Source organism: Musca autumnalis, unplaced genomic scaffold (assembly GCF_047663935.1).
Source record: "Musca autumnalis isolate F117 unplaced genomic scaffold, ASM4766393v1 scaffold_2, whole genome shotgun sequence".
NCBI classification, from domain to species: Eukaryota; Metazoa; Arthropoda; class Insecta; order Diptera; family Muscidae; genus Musca; species Musca autumnalis.
The window spans coordinates 80,114,142-80,133,185 of record NW_027411755.1 but is presented as its reverse complement, the minus strand read 5'-3'; positions in this window follow the sequence as shown (position 1 = coordinate 80,133,185).

Genomic DNA, 19,044 nt, shown 5'->3' with positions numbered 1-19,044 from the left:
CCCTGCGTTTACAAATGACAGGACAGTTCAGTTCATGTATTGATTGTCAAAATCCCACAACTTGCCTGTGTGACGTAGGCGTCCAGACAACTGCGAAAACAGTTGTAATATTATGAATGAAAATCACCGATTTCTTTTTGTTTTCTGTTCACATATTTTGTTTTGTACATATTCTTTTGTTTTCAGCACATTTGAATTATCATCTCACTTCTTTTTCACAAAAAATGTCAAAAATTTGTCAACCCGGTGTCTGTGAAAAACTGATGGACAGCTGAGAGACAAACGACAAATGTATGCATGTGTTAGTAAATCAGAGTTGTAATTGAAGACAAACTGTCTGGTGTAAACGCCTAGTTAGGAGTGGTATTCGAGCAAGATATGAGCTATATCAGGCACGTGGACCATGTCATTAAAAAGGGTAGAACAGCATATCATAACTACCAATGGTTACTAAACAAAAAAAGAGGGCTTAACAAAAACGTTAAACTATTAATATATAAACAGATTACACGACCAACAATGTGGTATGCATTTCCTGTATGGGCATTCATAACCTCTCATCAAATGGAGAGGATACCAGTGTTCGAAAGGAAAATCTTGGCACATTGCCTCGGCCTGGGTAGGCAATTGACTGAACAAGGCTTCTATAAAAGTCCTTCAATAAAAAAAAATTTACCAAGAAAGTAAAATCGAAAGATTTGATAGGTTTGCAATTCGTACATCCATCGATTGTCTTAACAAATGTATCACACACCCCAACCAAATGATATAAAATTTAAGTATAACCAGAGATGAATTCAATAGAATAAAAAACAATAAACTTTACTTACCGGCTATGAGCCTTTTGCACTTAGCAGAAACCGGTGGTCTATATGACACAGCCGGCAATCTAAATTTTTATCATAGAAGATTTAAATCTTTAAATCTTGATGATCTTGTATATAGAACTGATCAATAAACATGCATTAATTTGCGACTATTACTATGTCATTAAAATACTTAAAAACTTGTAAATATTTGGTTTTCTTTTGTTAACGTAGTTTTATGTTTTTGTAACTAGTTTTAAGTAATAGAAACAACTTGTGTTTTTGATTCCTTTTCACAAGATTATAAATGAAATTTGATTTTGAAAGAAAATATTAAATATGGGAACGGGTTGGCCTGCCACAATGTTCATTTAAAAATTATAAATATGTTATAATTTCCTTATAGGTAACTATGCTAAATCCACACCTTCTATCTAAGCCTCTTGTCACATGCGTCGCAAAGGCAGCTAGAGCATGTGAAGTTGAGTGCCCAGGCCTAAAGGCAAACTGATTGTCCTTTAAAATTCGTTTGTCCTCGACAATTATCCTAAACCTATCCATAATAAATGCTTCTAGCAATTTGCACAGAAAAAATATTTCAAGAATTTTTACATATTTTCGTTTGTGATGTAGTTTTTTCATACTGTACAGGTACCTCACATAAGATACATGTGCAGTTTCTTATTTCCATCCAAAAGCCACTATTTTTTCAAAAATATGTAAGATTTTCATGAGATACAAAATAATTTTCTTATTTTTCCCTATATTCCACTATTTTCTCTCATATTTCCTCTCTTGGTTGGTAAATGCTCTCAACTTTGTTCTCGTTTTCTTTCGAATGGTCTCGTCGTCTCACCATTGTATTGACAATGTATCAACAAACCACAACACAACCCCCACCATCGTCTGACCATCACATTGAGACTATATCAACAAACCACACCACACACATACCCACCACAACAACATACCTAAACTACGTAGCAACCATTTTTTTGTTAGTTAAATGACAAACCAATCAACTACAGTGCGTTTGGTGTCGAAAAAACAAAGTTTTTGGCTGTATAGTTCGCAATTACAAATTTTTAATTTCTTTAATATAAAGGCAACATCTAATATCTTTTCCTAGTGCTGATAGACTCAACATGTATGTACATATGGTTCGTATTGTTCTGCTATGTTCACAAGACGATAACAACTACAGAGAAAATCATTAGAAGAAACGGTAAGTTACAATAGTACAAAATAAAAGAATTAGTAAAAGTAGCAAAATTTGTCTCTGGTTTGGTGGTTGGTGGTGTGTGGCGGTTGTTAGCCCAACAATAACAAAAAATAACAACTCGTCAAAAATTTTTTTCAATCTTTCAGAAAAAACCAGTATTTTTATTTGCTTTATGAAAGGCGTTCATGAAATGCAGAAATTTGAACTTTGGCAAGACTTTATGAACACTATTCCTGAAATGCAGTAATTATTTTTTTCTGTGTATGGAGACTAAACCTAAATATTAATAAATGTGAGGCAGTTGTTTTTAAAGGTAAAAGTAAAACCTCACTGCCAAATATGAGAAGATTTGTTCTAGCTATAGAAGTGGGTGATAGAACAATAAAGAGATCAGACAGGATGAAATACTTAGGTATTATGTTCCACGACAAATTTGACTTTTGTAGTTATGTAGATTATGTCTTGTCTAAAGCTAAAAAATTATTCTACGGGTACCAACGTCTCTTTGCCATAATGGGTGGGCTAACCCGAGATGTCAAACTAATGATTTATCAGCAGTTTCTTATTCATTTCCAGCCTGGGCTGACCTCTCGTCTTCCCAGATGGAAAGAATACGAAAATGGGAAAGAACAATGTTGTGCTCCTGCCTAGGGCAAAGGCGGATGCTTAGTACTGAAGGGATTCCTTTGCGACCAACAAATAGAATATTATATGAGTCCATTGACTTCAAAAGAATTGACGTCTTCATGAAAAATTGTGCGTTAAAATTTCTACATAGATGTAGAGATATAGAAAACGCAATCATACAGAATTTCCTAGAATTGGAAGATGAACTTCCACTTTTACTCACCAGAAAGCACTTACCTCCATCGGCTTTATTAAAGCTTGATACGGAGGGACTGCTATTCGATAACAATGAGCGCCTAATGTACTACCATAGAAGGTATGAACAATTTGATTGGGTATCAAATCCTGTATATAGGATTGATCAGTAAAGTTTTTGGCATGCCAAAAGCAGAAACCTTATGAAACCACCTTGGTTCCAGGTACTGGTGTCGTTAACTTCGACACCATCTGCTGAGAATACGTTACTAAAGTACCGGCTTTCCACCCCTCGACAGCTCTGTTAACTGAGCTAACGAAGGAATGGTCAGTCGGCCCATTCGTGGGCTGCAACACACCCTGAACATAGTCAGCCAAGGCCTCCGCCTTGAGTCGGTCGTCAGTTATACGAGCACCAGATGAGTCACTTAGAGTGCCTACAGGTTCCCTAACTTGTAGACCTGCTGCCATCTTAACTTTGTGATAGGTTTTGCTGTTTACCCTATTATTTTCAAGAAATTCTTTAAATCGGTCATGCTGAAAGATTCTTATACAATCCCCGATAATGCGATCGAGGTTGCGAATGTCTGCTCTGAGAGTAACGTGCCTCTCAGGGTTGCCTGATCTGCGGAGAGTGCGACAAAGTCTTCTTCTCTCACGCATAAAATTCACTATCCTCATTGGTAGATCCCGGCTTACACCTCTTTTTGGGAACCGCAACCTCAATCGCACTGCGGAAGATCGTACTTAGTTCCTCAATACATCTATCTATTTCCTCCACCGATACGTTCCTATTAACTGGTAAACAGCACCCTTCAAGGCTCTGACGAAACTCTCCCCTGAACGGTGTTATGTTTATACGGTCAAAATTAAGAAACGTGCGCCTTTCACATGTCTCTAATTGCCCTTCGGCTAAATCTACTTCAATGGCTCTGTGGTCTGATTCATAATCAAAAGCTCTTATAGTGTTACCCCATCTACAGATGGTAGACCTGACGTTATGAGAAAAAGGTCGATATAGGATGAACCAGCAGGTCTGGTTGGAAGCAAGCATCGAAAAATGGATATTCTAAGAGATAGCCTCCTAATAGCCCACCTCTCGTAACTATCTCTGTACCTCCCCAAAGTTGGTGCTTCGCATTTCGGTCTGCTCCAACCAGAACTTCGCCTCTGTTATAGAGTTCGGTTACAGAATCTAGATCAGTGACATGAAATGCGACATTTGGGCGAAGGTATAGAGAGATGAAGACTATCGAAGAGCCATCATCTCTCCACACCCTCGCCGCGAAAGCTTCAATGTTACCTGTATCTAAGTTAATTTTTTCAGAACGATAATTATCTCTCACCAATACCGCCGTTCCCCCAGGATGACGACTTTCCCTAAACTGCCAAAAAAATTTATATCCCTCGATGTGAACACTGCGAGAAGGTGAGAGCTTATGCTCCGCCAACAGCAATACATCGGGGTTTCTTTCCTTTAAAAAAATTTTTAAAAAATATCTTCTTGATATTGCTATCAAGGAGTCAACATTTAGAAAAATACACCTAAAGGGATCCATTGGAAACAGAAAAGATCATCCATGCCGATAAGGCAGCCTCAACGCCGGCGGTAGCCATAATTTTCTGAAAAGTCGGGCCAAAAGACCTTTCTTTTCTTCAAACCCGTTTCCGAAAAATTCGGCAATTCTTAAGAAGTCATCCCCTCCCAAATTGGGCGATGGCTCAGCTTGAGCACGGGGTGGTGGTCTGGTTGGGTGTGCACGTCCATGCGTGGCAGAGGCAAATGAAATGCCTTTGCGAAGACCTGCTAAACATGCTGAATTGGCTTCAGCATTAGCTTTGGTGCTTGCTTGTACCCTTGTCTTTCTTGCTAGAATAGCAAGTCGTTTTGGACAATCCTTCGCGCAGGCAGAATGTCTTCCTTCTTCACAATTTGCACAAGTACAGGGTTGTGCCGGTTTCTTAACAATCTTACCAGTGGTAGGATGCTTATCTTCTATGAAAACCTCCTTATCTTTAGGTGGGATGGAACAGTTACCCTTTTCGTGGGATACTCCACATCTCACACAGCGGGGAGGCTTGGTACAATTGCTTGCAACATGTCCAAACCGCTGACAGTTGAAACACTGAGTAGTCCCGTTACCCTTGTCTTTTCGAATAGTTACATTATTGGTAAAGATTTTCTTGATTTTATAAATTTTTTTGATATCTGACGAACATGACAGACGAAGTATAAATTTTTATACGAAATGGGTGTCAAACTAACCACTTCTACTTCAAAATCAAATTGCGTGAGGAAATCTTCTACCTCCGCCTTGGTCCAATCATTGTCCAAACCCACTATTACCACAGAATATGGCAATAATGCCTTTGGAGTATGAGTGTGGAATTTGTAGCCGGCCTGTGCCGATAATCCCCTAGCCACATTATAATTATCTAGGCCCTTAACCCTAACAGAAAGGACGCCCTTGCGAATAATGTATACACCAAACTCACCTGGAGAAAGTGCCTGCTGCTAAGTGCTACTTACAGCCCGTGAGCCCACATCATATACCGTAAATGATAGCATTGATGTTTTGCCACCACCGCTCTTCTTATTTGAGTTTACATTTTGATGATTATCAATCGTATTATTACTGCATCTCTCTGCTGCCGAAGCTGCTGCTGGGAAAGCCGCTACCGCTGCTGCTGCTGTCAATAAATCGCTTTTCGATTTTGGTTTATTCTTCTTCTTGCCGGTCACCTCTACCCATTCTGTAGAAGTATTTTCAATGTTGTTGTTGTTGTTGGAGATAGGTACTGGCTCTGATCCCCCGTTGGGTGCTACCGGCGTTACAACACCATCATCTTCCTCTTCCATTACATAACTACCAGAGTCTTCGGCTGCCCTGGTAGTATAATCCTCATTTTCCAACGCAGCATTAACACAGAACTTTTTACAGCAAACAGTTCTGCCGCCAATTGCTTATTAGCTTCCTCTAATTGCTCTATACGAAGAAGAGCTTTTTGAAGCTGGATAATAGTGGCCTCCAGTTTAATAGATTGGTAGGGTGAAACGGCACCACTTCGCCGTTTCTTCCCCTTCTTCTTATTTGCGTCGACCACCATGTTGTCAGTTCAGACTTCAGAGTCGAAATGTTCTGAATTTTTTGCCAACATCACATTGTCGACAAAATATCTTTGCCTGAAAGAATTATTTCCTCCAGCTACATTCCCGTCGGCATTTTGCATTGCAGTGAACGCTATATTGCTGACGTTTTATTCCGCCATCCTTAGTTTGCCGCCGTTAAAAATTTTAGACGACGGCTCTGGATTGCTAGCGGGGGTTGGAATTCCCGCCAGCTTGCTGACTTGTTGTTATATGTAACAACCACCTTCTCGCTCTAATTGTTGTGCAAAAACAGCAAAAAATAATTTTTGCTGTATACCAAGCAGTTCGAGCTCCAATGAGGCACCAACCACAACTCTCCACAACTCCACGAACTCTTTTCGAGTTCGGCGTACACAGAAAAAAAAGTTTACTGTATTATAGTGTTCATAAGGTCTTGCCAAAGTGCAAATTTCTACATTTCAAGAACGCCTTTCATAAAGCAAAAAAATACTGGTTTCTTCTGAGAGATTGAAAAAAACAATTTTGGCGAGTTGTTTTTGTTTTTATAGTCTAACAACAACAACCACCACACCACCACTCACCACCCCAACCAAACCAGAGACAAATTTTGCTGCTTTTTATTAATGATTTTATTTTGTACTAGCAAAATGCCCGCTACTTCGTATGCGGAAAGGATATAAAAAAACAAATAAACAATATATAATATGGAAATGACAAACACTGAAAATTTGGTCGCACTAATACCAATTTTAATCAATATTTATTTTTATCTTAGTACTGTACGTACCCCTTAAGTTCGATTTTCAAAAAGATCAGCCGTATCTCACCCTTACACATTAACAGCGAGATCAACGTTGCACACCAATACACACCCTAACTCAAAAAAAAAAATTCCAGCACTGCCCCTACACCCAACAACAAATTGAGTACCATTAAGTAATTTTCGTATACTTATGGTACGTATTTCGACGACATATCTCAGCCATACACGGACATTAATACAAAATAATTACAGTAAATTCCATAATAATTACAGTAATTCCAAATCTCAAGATTCCAGCTGTATCCGTTCGTACAATTCTAAATTGTACCAAACTTAGTATCAAGTCGAACTCTTTGTACCCATAAGTAAGATTTTCCAAAACTACCTCAATCCTTCACTTTAGTAGTAATCTTACTTCCAAATTTCAGGATACAAACTCTATCCCTTAAACCAAATTAAAATTGTACTTAATTTAGAACAATTTAGAATTTTCGTACCAATTTTCAAAACTTCCTCAACGCAACAGGGCTACAATAATCATACTTTCAAATTGCAGGATTCCACCGCTATCCGTTCACCTACATACAAATTGTACTAAATTTAGTACCATTTAGTGCTTTTCGTAACCATAAGTTTGCTTTTTCAAAACAACCTGAATCCTACTCTTCGACTGTAATCGTAATTCCAAATTTCAGGATTCCAGCTCTATTAATTCACCCGAATCCAAATTGTATCAAATTTAGTACAATTTCTTTCCCAAACAAAAATTTCAGGATTCCAGCTCTACCCGTTCACCCAAATCCATATTGTACCATATTTAGTACCATTTAGTACTTCTCGTATGGGTACGATACTTTTTAAAATTTCCTCAATACTATACATCTTCCTAACTCTCCATCAATGACAACTCGTTCAAAATTTCAGATTTCTAGCTCTTCGCGTTTGCCTAATACAATGGATTCCATATTTAGTACACTTTAGCACTTTTCGTACCTTTCTACGACGAATTTCCAAAAACCCCTTTACATAAAAACAAATTGTACCAAATTCTGTACAATTCGATTTTCCAAAACAACCTTAATCCTTAACTTCAACAGTAACCATAATTCCAAATAACAGGATTCCAGCGCTATCCGTGCACTCAAATCCAAGTTGTACCATTTGGTACATTTCGTACCTATAAGTACGAATTTCAAAAACTACTTCCATCCCAATCCTATACTCCAACAGCAGTCTGATCAAATTCCAGGATTCCAGCTCTATCCGTTACCCCAAATCCAAATTGTACCACAGGTAGTACCACTTAGTACTTTTCGTACCCTTACTACCTCAGTCCTACACTCCAATAGTAATCCTAATTTCAAATTTCAGGACTCCAACACTATCCGTCACCCAAATCCAAATTCTACCTCTATAGCCTACCGCGAACGGGATGCAAATTCTAACTCTTTCCGTTTACTAAAATTCATACTTTAAATTAAAATAAATCAAATTAAAATACTTAAAATTCAGGATTCCAGTTCTATCCGTTCACCCAAATCCAAATTGTAATAAATTTAGTACCATTTAGTACTTTTCGTACACATAAATACCAAAATTTCCCCAATCCTATTCTCCAACAGTTATCTCAATTTCGAATTTCAGGATTATAGCTCTGTCCGTTCACTCGAATCCCTATTGTACCAAATTTAGTACTTTTCGAACACATAAGTACGAATTTCAAAAACCACCCTCATATCTCAGTCCTACACTTCACAGTAATCTTAATTACAAATTTCAGGTTTCCAGCTACATACATACGTTCAACCAAATCCAAATTGTACTAAATTTAGTACTTTTAGTACTTTTCGTACCCATAAGTACGAATTTTCAAAACTACCTCATTCTACACACCACCAGTAATCTCAATTCCAAATTTCGAGATTCCAACTATATCCGTTCACCCAAATCCCCATTGTCCCAAATTTAGTTTCATTTAGTACTTTTCATTCACATAAGTAAGAATTTCCAAAACTTCCCCAGTCTTACACTCCAACAGTAATATCAATTCCAAATTTCAGGAATCCAGCTCTATCCGTTCACCCAAATCCAAATTGTACTAAATTTAGTACCATTTAGTACTTTTCGTACACTCAAGTTTCCAAAAACCCTTTGGTGCATCTTTCTTACTCTTCATCAGTGATCCTCAGTCCAAATTTGAGGAATCAAGCTCTATCCGAATCGAAACTGTACCAAATTTAGTGCTATTTGTGGAATTTCCCAAAACTTCCACAATACTAAACTCCACCAGTAATCTCAGTTCCAAAATTCGAGATTCCAGCGCTATCCGTTCACCCAAATCCCCATTATACAAAATTTAGTTCCATTTAGTACTTTCCGTACACATAAGTACTAATTTCCAAAACCACACTCATATCTCAATCCTACACTTCAACAGTAATATTAATTCCAAATTTCAGGTTTCCAGCTCTATCCGTTCATTCAAATCCAAATTGTACTAAATTTAGTACCATTTAGTACTTTTCGTACCAATAAGTACGAATTTTCAAAACTACCTCATTCCTACACCCCACCAGTAATCTCAATTCCAAATTTTGAGATTCCAGCTATTATCCGTTAACCCAAATCCCCATTGTATCAAATTTAGTACCATTTAGTACTTTTCATACACATAAGTACGAATTTCCAAAAGTTCTTCAATCCTACACTCCAACATTAATCTCAATTCCAAATATCAGGATTCCAGCTCTATCCGTTCACCCAAATCTAAATTGTACTAAATTTAGTACTATTTAGTGCTTTTCGTACACATAAGCACGAATTTCCAAAACTACCCTCATATCTCAATCCTACACTACAACAGTAACCTTAATTCCAAATTTCAGGTTTCCAGCTCTTTACGTTCACCCAAATGTAAATTGTACTAAATTTAGTACCTTTTAGTACTTTTCGTACACATGATTTGTAATTTTCCAAACCATTTCCTTTTAGAAGCACCACTTCCCAACCTTGATTTCCATACCAAATTCCTATATTCCTGGGGCCTATTATTGATTTCATTAATTATTTAGCGATTTCTTCAAATTACAGATTTTGATGACTGTACATCTCCATATACGATAAAATTCTTAATTGCAAATAAATCGTGGTAATATGCACAATTTTATTGCACTTTCATTGATTTGCAAACATTTAGTTATTACCAAAAAGTGAGGTCCATACAGTTTTTTGTTTTTGTTATTTCTGGCCGATTTCTGAATTTATTCCCCTAATGTTGTCTTCAACAGCAACTCATTTGTTCAACAAACCCAACATCATTTATTGAAAGAATTTTTGAAATAGAACATTGGTGGCGTTTATTTAATTGGGATAGCTGTTACAATTTTGATTTTTCAAAATAGTCTGGCTTAATCCCTTATGTTGTTTTAATATTTAAAACAACAAGTTTATTAGTGGAGAAGGTTTGGCATTGTTCGCCAAGGGGTAAGGCAAGGAAGACTAGTTTCGATCCACGCCACTGGATCTCATCAGTTCCCTTTGTTTCTTGTTTGTGGATATTCTCCACCGAAGTTATTTTTCAATAACTTCCTCAACAAGAAACTTTTTATACCCAAACATCAATCGTCAGCTCGAAGTATAAACGTAAACAAAGAAAAACCTTCAATGAGAAGTTTTTCTTTGGTAACCTAACACAACTCCGACGAAAGTGTTTACGAAACAAAGCAAACCTTCTTCACTCGTATGTGTCGTTGATTTTTCAACGAATGCACATACCCAAATGCTGTTTGGTAGCTTATATACCAACAACACACAAAACCGTGCCAGTGTTTCTCAAATAGAACATTGGTGGCGTTTATTTAATTGGGATAGCTGTTACAATTTTGATTTTTCAAAATAGTCTGGCTTAATCCCTTATGTTGTTTTAATATTTAAAACAACAAGTTTATTAGTGGAGAAGGTGGTCTTGTTGTTTTAAATATTAAAACAACATAAGGGATTAAGCCAGACTATTTTGAAAAATCAAAATTGTAACAGCTATCCCAATTAAATAAACGCCACCAATGTTCTATTTGAGAAACACTGGCACGGTTTTGTGTGTTGTTGGTATATAAGCTACCAAACAGCATTTGGGTATGTGCATTCGTTGAAAAATCAACGACACATACGAGTGAAGAAGGTTTGCTTTGTTTCGTAAACACTTTCGTCGGAGTTGTGTTAGGTTACCAAAGAAAAACTTCTCATTGAAGGTTTTTCTTTGTTTACGTTTATACTTCGAGCTGACGATTGATGTTTGGGTATAAAAAGTTTCTTGTTGAAGAAGTTATTGAAAAATAACTTCGGTGGAGAATATCCACAAACAAGAAACAAAGGGAACTGATGAGATCCAGTGGCGTGGATCGAAACTAGTCTTCCTTGCCTTACCCCTTGGCGAACAATGCCAAACCTTCTCCACTAATAAACTTGTTGTTTTAAATATTAAAACAACATAAGGGATTAAGCCAGACTATTTTGAAAAATCAAAATTGTAACAGCTATCCCAATTAAATAAACGCCACCAATGTTCTATTTGAGAAACACTGGCACGGTTTTGTGTGTTGTTGGTATATAAGCTACCAAACAGCATTTGGGTATGTGCATTCGTTGAAAAATCAACGACACATACGAGTGAAGAAGGTTTGCTTTGTTTCGTAAACACTTTCGTCGGAGTTGTGTTAGGTTACCAAGAAAAACTTCTCATTGAAGGTTTTTCTTTGTTTACGTTTATACTTCGAGCTGACGATTGATGTTTGGGTATAAAAAGTTTCTTGTTGAAGAAGTTATTGAAAAATAACTTCGGTGGAGAATATCCACAAACAAGAAACAAAGGGAACTGATGAGATCCAGTGGCGTGGATCGAAACTAGTCTTCCTTGCCTTACCCCTTGGCGAACAATGCCAAACCTTCTCCACTAATAAACTTGTTGTTTTAAATATTAAAACAACATAAGGGATTAAGCCAGACTATTTTGAAAAATCGAAAGAATTTTTGTTTTAATTTTAAATTGAAAATCAAAATTTTTACAAATGCATCGTTTGTAATCATCTTTTCTAACTGTATTTTAACGAATGAAAATCTTTTGTGCGACACCTGTTATGTGAAAACTAAATCAGGATCGGTTTGTATTTTTCGCGTAATTGATTGATTCATACCATTATCACCAACTGCGACATCTGTTGCAATGGAAGATAACAAATGTCTTGTCTTTCTATTATTTAGTGGTTTACGATAAAATAAGTGCGCCTAGAAGTAAACTACAAAATTTGAAATTATGTGTGATCTCTTACGATATCAAGAAGTTATAGCATTGTTAATTTGACACATGTCTTGCAGAGGGCCAACTAAGTGAATAAGTACGTAATAGTAATGAAAAATAAGGATTTTTGTTGTTGTTATTTTTTGTGGTTCCAGGACGAATTTTCTAAAACCCGGCCTTATCTCGCACATTTGCATCAACAGTGACCCACTGGTAAAATTTCAAGCTCCTAGCTTTAGCCGTTTTGGCTGGGCGTTGATGATGAGTCAGTCAGTCAGTCAGTCAATCACTTATCACCAAGCTCATTTATATATATAGACTAGCAAAATGCCCGCTACTTCGTATGCGGAAAGGATATAAAAAAAAACAAATAAACAATATATAATATGGAAATGACAAACACTGAAAATTTGGTCGCACTAATACCAATTTTAATCAATATTTATTTTTATCTTAGTACTGTACGTACCCCTTAAGTTCGTTTTTAAAAAAGATCAGCCGTATCTCACCCTTACACATTAACAGCGAGATCAACGTTGCACACCAATACACACCCTAACTCCAAAAAATAAAAATTCCAGCACTGTCCCTACACCCAAAAACAAATTGAGTACCATTAAGTAATTTTCGTATACTTATGGTATGTATTTCGACGACATATCTCAGCCATACACGGACATTAATACAAAATAATTACAGTAAATTCCATAATAATTACAGTAATTCCAAATCTCAAGATTCCAGCTGTATCCGTTCGTCCAATTCCAAATTGTACCAAACTTAGTATCAAGTCGAACTCTTCGTACCGATAAGAAAGATTTTCCAAAACTACCTCAATCCTTCACTTTAGTAGTAATCTTACTTCCAAATTTCAGGATTCAAACTCTATCCGTTAAACCAAATTAAAATTGCACTAAATATAGAACAATTTAGAATTTTCGTACCAATTTTCAAAACTTCCTCAACGCAACAGGGCTACAATAATCATACTTTCAAATTGCAGGATTCCACCGCTATCCGTTCACCTACATACAAATTGTAATAAATTTAGTACCATTTAGTGCTTTTCGTAACCATAAGTTTGCTTTTTCAAAACAACCTGAATCCTACTCTTCGACTGTAATCGTAATTCCAAATTTCAGGATTCCAGCTCTATTAATTCACCCGAATCCAAATTGTATCAAATTTAGTACCATTTCTTTCCCAAACAAAAATTTCAGGATTCCAGCTCTACAGTTCACCCAAATCCACATTGTACCATATTTAGTACCATTTAGTACTTCTCGTACGCACACGTACGACTTTTAAAAATTTCCTCAATACTACACTCCTACAGTAATCTTAATTCCTAATTCCAACACTATCCGTTTACTAAAATTCAAATTGTACCGAATTTAGTGCTTTCTGTACCCATAAGTACGAATTTCCAAAACTACCTCAATTCTACTGTCCGACAGTAATCTTAGTTCCAAATTTCAGAATTCCAGCTTTATCCGTTCATCCAAATCCAAATTGTACCAAATTTAGTACCATTTAGTACTTTTCGTACTCAAAGGTACGAATTTCTAAAACTATCTCAATCCTACGCCCCTACAGTAATCTTAATTCAAAACTTTAGGATTCCAGCTCTATCCGTTCACCCAAATCCAAATTTAGTACTGCTCGTAATCATAAATACGAACTTCCAAAACCATTTCCTTATTTCAACGCCATTTCCCAACCTTGATACTTAAAATTCAGGATTCCAGTTCTATCCGTTCACCCAAATCCAAATTGTAATAAATTTAGTACCATTTAGTACTTTTCGTACACATAAATACGAATTTCCAAAATTTCCCCAATCCTATGATCCAACAGTAATCTCAATTTCAAATTTCAGGATTCCAGCTCTGTCCGTTCACTCGAATCCCTATTGTACCAAATGTAGTACTTTTCGAACACATAAGTACGAATTTCCAAAACCACCCTCATATCTCAGTCCTACACTTCACAGTAATCTTAATTCCAAATTTCAGGTTTCCAGCTACATACATACGTTCACCCAAATCCAAATTGTACTAAATTTAGTACCATTTAGTACTTTTCGTACCCATAAGTACGAATTTTCAAAACTACCTCATTCTACACCCCACCAGTAATCTCAATTCCAAATTTCGAGATTCCAACTATATCCGTTCACCCAAATCCCCATTGTCCCAAATTTAGTACCATTTAGTACTTTTCATTCACATAAGTAAGAATTTCCAAAACTTCCCCAGTCCTACACTCCAACAGTAATATCAATTCCAAATTTCAGGAATCCAGCTCTATCCGTTCACTCAAATCCAAATTGTACTAAATTTAGTACCAATTATTACTTTTCGTACACTCAAGTTTCCAAAAACCCTTTGGTGCATCTTTCTTACTCTTCATCAGTGATCCTCAGTCCAAATTTGAGGAATCAAGCCCTATCCGTTCACCCAAATCGAAACTGTACCAAATTTAGTGCTATTTAGTATTTTTCGTACCCTATGTACGAATTTCCAAAACTTCCACAATATTAAACTCCACCAGTAATCTCAGTTCCAAATTTAGAGATTCCAGCGCTATCCGTTCACCCAAATCCCCATTATACAAAATTTAGTTCCATTTAGTACTTTCCGTACACATAAGTACTAATTTCCAAAACCACCTTCATATCTCAATCCTACACTTCAACAGTAATATTAATTCCAAATTTCAGGTTTCCAGCTCTATCCGTTCATTCAAATCCAAATTGTACTAAATTTAGCACCATTTAGTACTTTTCGTACCCATAAGTACGAATTTTCAAAACTACCTCAATCCTACACCCCACCAGTAATCTCAATTCCAAATTTCGAGATTCCAGCTATTATCCGTTCACCCAAATCCCCATTGTATCAAATTTAGTACCATTTAGTACTTTTCGTACACATAAGCACGAATTTCCAAAACTACCCTCATATCTCAATCCTACAATACAACAGTAACCTTAATTCCAAATTTCAGGTTTCCAGCTCTTTACGTTCACCCAAATCTAAATTGTACTAAACTTAGTACTTTTCGTACACATGATTGGTAATTTTCCAAACCATTTCCTTTTAGAAGCACCACTTCCCAACCTTGATTTCCATACCAAATTCCTATATTCCTGGGGCCTATTATTGATTTCATTCAAATTACAGATTTTGAAATTGAAAATTGAATAGTTATGACTGTACATCTCCATATACGATAAAATTCTTAATTGCAAATAAATCGTGGTAATATGCACAATTCTATTGCACTTTCATTGATTTGCAAACATTTAGTTATTACCAAAAAGTCAGGTCCATACAGTTTTTAGTTGTTGTTATTTCTGGCCGATTTCTGAATTTATTCCCCTAATGTTGTCTTCAACAGCAACTCATTTGTTCATTTGCGTAATTGATGTTTATACACCATTATCACCAACTGCGACATCTGTTGCAATGGAAGATAACAAATGTCTTGTCTTTCTATTATTTAGTGGTTTACGATAAAATAAGTGCGCCTAGAAGTAAACTACAAAATTTGAAATTATGTGTGATCTCTTACGATATCAAGAAGTTATGGCATTGTTAATTTTACACATGTCTTGCAGAGGGCCAACTAAGTGAATAAGTACGTAATAGTAATGAAAAATAAGGATTTTTGTTGTTGTTATTTTTTGTGGTTCCAGGACGAATTTTCTAAAACCCGGCCTTATCTCGCACATTTGCATCAACTGTGACCCACTGGTAAAATTTCAAGCTCCTAGCTTTAGCCGTTTTGGCTTGGCGTTGATGATGAGTCAGTCAGTCAGTCAGTCAGTCAGTCAATCACTTATCACCAAGCTCATTTATATATATAGATATTGTAATTTACCGTTTTTCTTCTAATGATTTCCACTGAGTTATTATCGTCTTGTGACCATAGCAGAACAATATGAACCATATGTACATACATGTTGAGTCTATCAGCACTATGTTGAGATATTCTATTTCAATTTTGCCACGGGCCATATTTATTGTGCCATACAGCATCAAAGACCTTTGAGAAATCAAGGCTAACAGCGATGGTACCTTGGTATTTTTTGTAGCCATTTGAGATGTAGTTGGTAAAAGTGGTCAAAGCATGGGTTGTGGAATGGTTTGAAACCAAACTGACAATCCTTAATAATTCGTTTATCTTCAATGAAGACTTTTAATCTTTTATAAATTAGACTTTCTAATATTTTCCCGAATGGGGAAAGAAGGGAGATTGGCCTATAATTGGCGCATCTTGTATTATCAGAATTAGGTTTATTAATTGGTACAATCAAAGCCTCTTTCCGTTTAGATGAAAAATAGATCAGATTTACGCAATGATTGTACAGTATGGTACGCAATGGAGATATAGTGTCTCTAGCTTTCTTAACGACGACATCGGGGATCTTATCGACTCTAGTGGCCTTACGGGAAGGTCTAACAGCAATTGCTGAGGCAACTGCCGTGTTGTCGACAAACCCATTATCGAGCCATATAGCTTCGTTATTTATTTAGGAGCCATCTGCTGGAAGATCATCGTTGAACTCCACCAGAGGAGCCGTCACATGGTTCCCTCTAACAACCTCTATCACAAGGTTAAAGAAGGAACCATCCTCCAGATTCTCCTCTATATGGTGTGAACTCTTCATATGATCTGCGAATAACTCTGCATTGCAGATCATCGGTTATGGGTGAATCTGTATCGTCCATGATGGTATCAATTGGAGTTCTGAATGGCAGTCCTGCTGCCCGTTTGACTTTCCCATAAGTTTTGGGGGCAACTTCAATATTTTCTAAGTATTCCCTAAATCGTTCTCTTTCGCAATTGGACACTTGTTATTATTATTATTTTAATTAGGTTTCTGATGTCAGCTTTAAGCTTATCATATCTACCAGGATCTGCTGTTCTACGTAAAGTTTGTCGTAGTCTTTTACGGTGTTTCATGAATCTAATAATTCTAGGGGGCAATTCTCCCAGTATGGGACCTCTACACCTCATTTTTGGTACTGTAGATTCTATTGCATTTTGGAAGGCCGTTTTTAGTCCGTCAATGCAAGAGTCTATTTCCTCAATAGAGACATTTCTGGTGGTTGGTAATATGTGACTTCCAAAACCCCCTTCAATTTTCCTATTGAATCGTCTTATATTAACCCTATCGAAGTTATAGAAGATTTGTTCTTCATTAGATGGTATGTTGCCAACACATATCTTTATTTCCACCGCCCTATGGTCGGACTTAAAATAATGTGTTGGCAATAAATCATCTGCCAGGGCTATGCCTGGCGTTTTTTTGAAATAGTCAATATATGAGCTATCTTCTCTATTTGGCCTAGTGGGTTCTGCTGTAGGGCAGAGTAGGAAATTTGTGCAGTTAAGGAAGTAGTCGTGTAAATCTGTGCCTCTTTTATCGTTAATTCCACCCCCCAATCTCGATGTTTCGCATTTAGATCACAGCCAACGAGTATCTCGTTGGCAAGAACCAAATTGACGATTCCATCGAGATCCGAGGGGTTGAATGGTATATTAAGACGATTGTACAACGATATAAAAATTAACGAGGTACCATCCTGCTTGTGTATTTTTGCACAGCAGGACTCTATGTTCCCTGTATTTACTAATATTTGTTCGGATTTAAAACAATTTTTGATTAAAATGGCAGTACCACCTCCTAGCCTGCCATATTCCCTACACTTTTTGTATAGTGTATACTCGTTAAAGGATACTTTGTGCTTGTTATTTAATTTATGTTCTGCAATAAGCAGAACATCAGGCTTATGTTGTTTTAGGAATTACTTTAAGTAGTGTCTTTTTTTTAAAGACACCAATGAATTCACATTAACGAATATACACTTAACCATTATAATGCTTAATGCCCATTAAGAGCCCAATAATAGCGTCTGGCTCCCCAAGAGGCTCTCTAATTTTACGATATTCTTCTCGACAATCGTCTAAGTCTTTAAGAATTTGTGTCAACCCTTTGCCGAAGTAGGTTTGACAGTCTTCATTTATTTTTGTGGCCACTTTAGAGGGTCCCTGTTGCGTTTTGGGAGGGTTCTGAATATTTGAGCCTTTGTTTTGCATATTTGGAACTATATTTTTACGTTGAGATGAGCGTGTTGCCGAAGCAAATGAAGTACCTGATTTTAAAGCAGACCAGCGCTCTGATCTGGCTTTTCTACTACTTTCATTTCATTAAAAATGTTAAGTTTTTTTTACCAAGATGGCTTTACGCCGAGGGCAATCAGGTGAAGCTGCGGTGAAACCCTCAACATCACAATTTACGCATCTAACTACATATTTGGGTCCATCTACTGGCAGATTTTCTAATTGATCTTTGGAAGGTATGGTGCAGTTGCCTGGACCATGATCCTTCCCGCATTTAACACAGCGGTATGACATACCACAATTATGTGAAATATGTCCATACCGCTGGCATCTTCGACATTGGACAAGTTCACGACCCTTGTCTTTTTCATATATGACATCACAACGGATTATTTTTTAACTTTATATAGTCTACGCATTTCTGTGGATCTACCGAACTTAATAATCCATTTGTCTTCCGCTAAACAAATTAAATCAATGATATCATTTTTGAACACTTGATTTTTTAGAAAATCTTCAATGATTTCTTTTGTGTATAGATGTGACAATCTATGGATCACAACCGAATAAGGCACCAAATGCTTTGGGGTATGGAACTTATAACATCTATCTCACTTTTTCGAAATTATTTAAGCATATCCCTCTAAGAGGCAGTAAATTCTTTTTTAAAGGTCTAATAGAGAAATTTGCTCTACCTATAATATTGTCTAATATATTAGCTACTTCTAGCAAACTTGTATCGTATAATGTAATAGCAGGCATATGTTTACCTTTACTTCCGGCATCAGGAATACCTTTTTGCTGACTGCTTACATTTCTTGTTGAGGCTGTGTCTGCTGCTGTTGTTGTTGATGCTGCAGATGTTGTTCCTGCTGTTGTTGTTGCTGCTGCTGA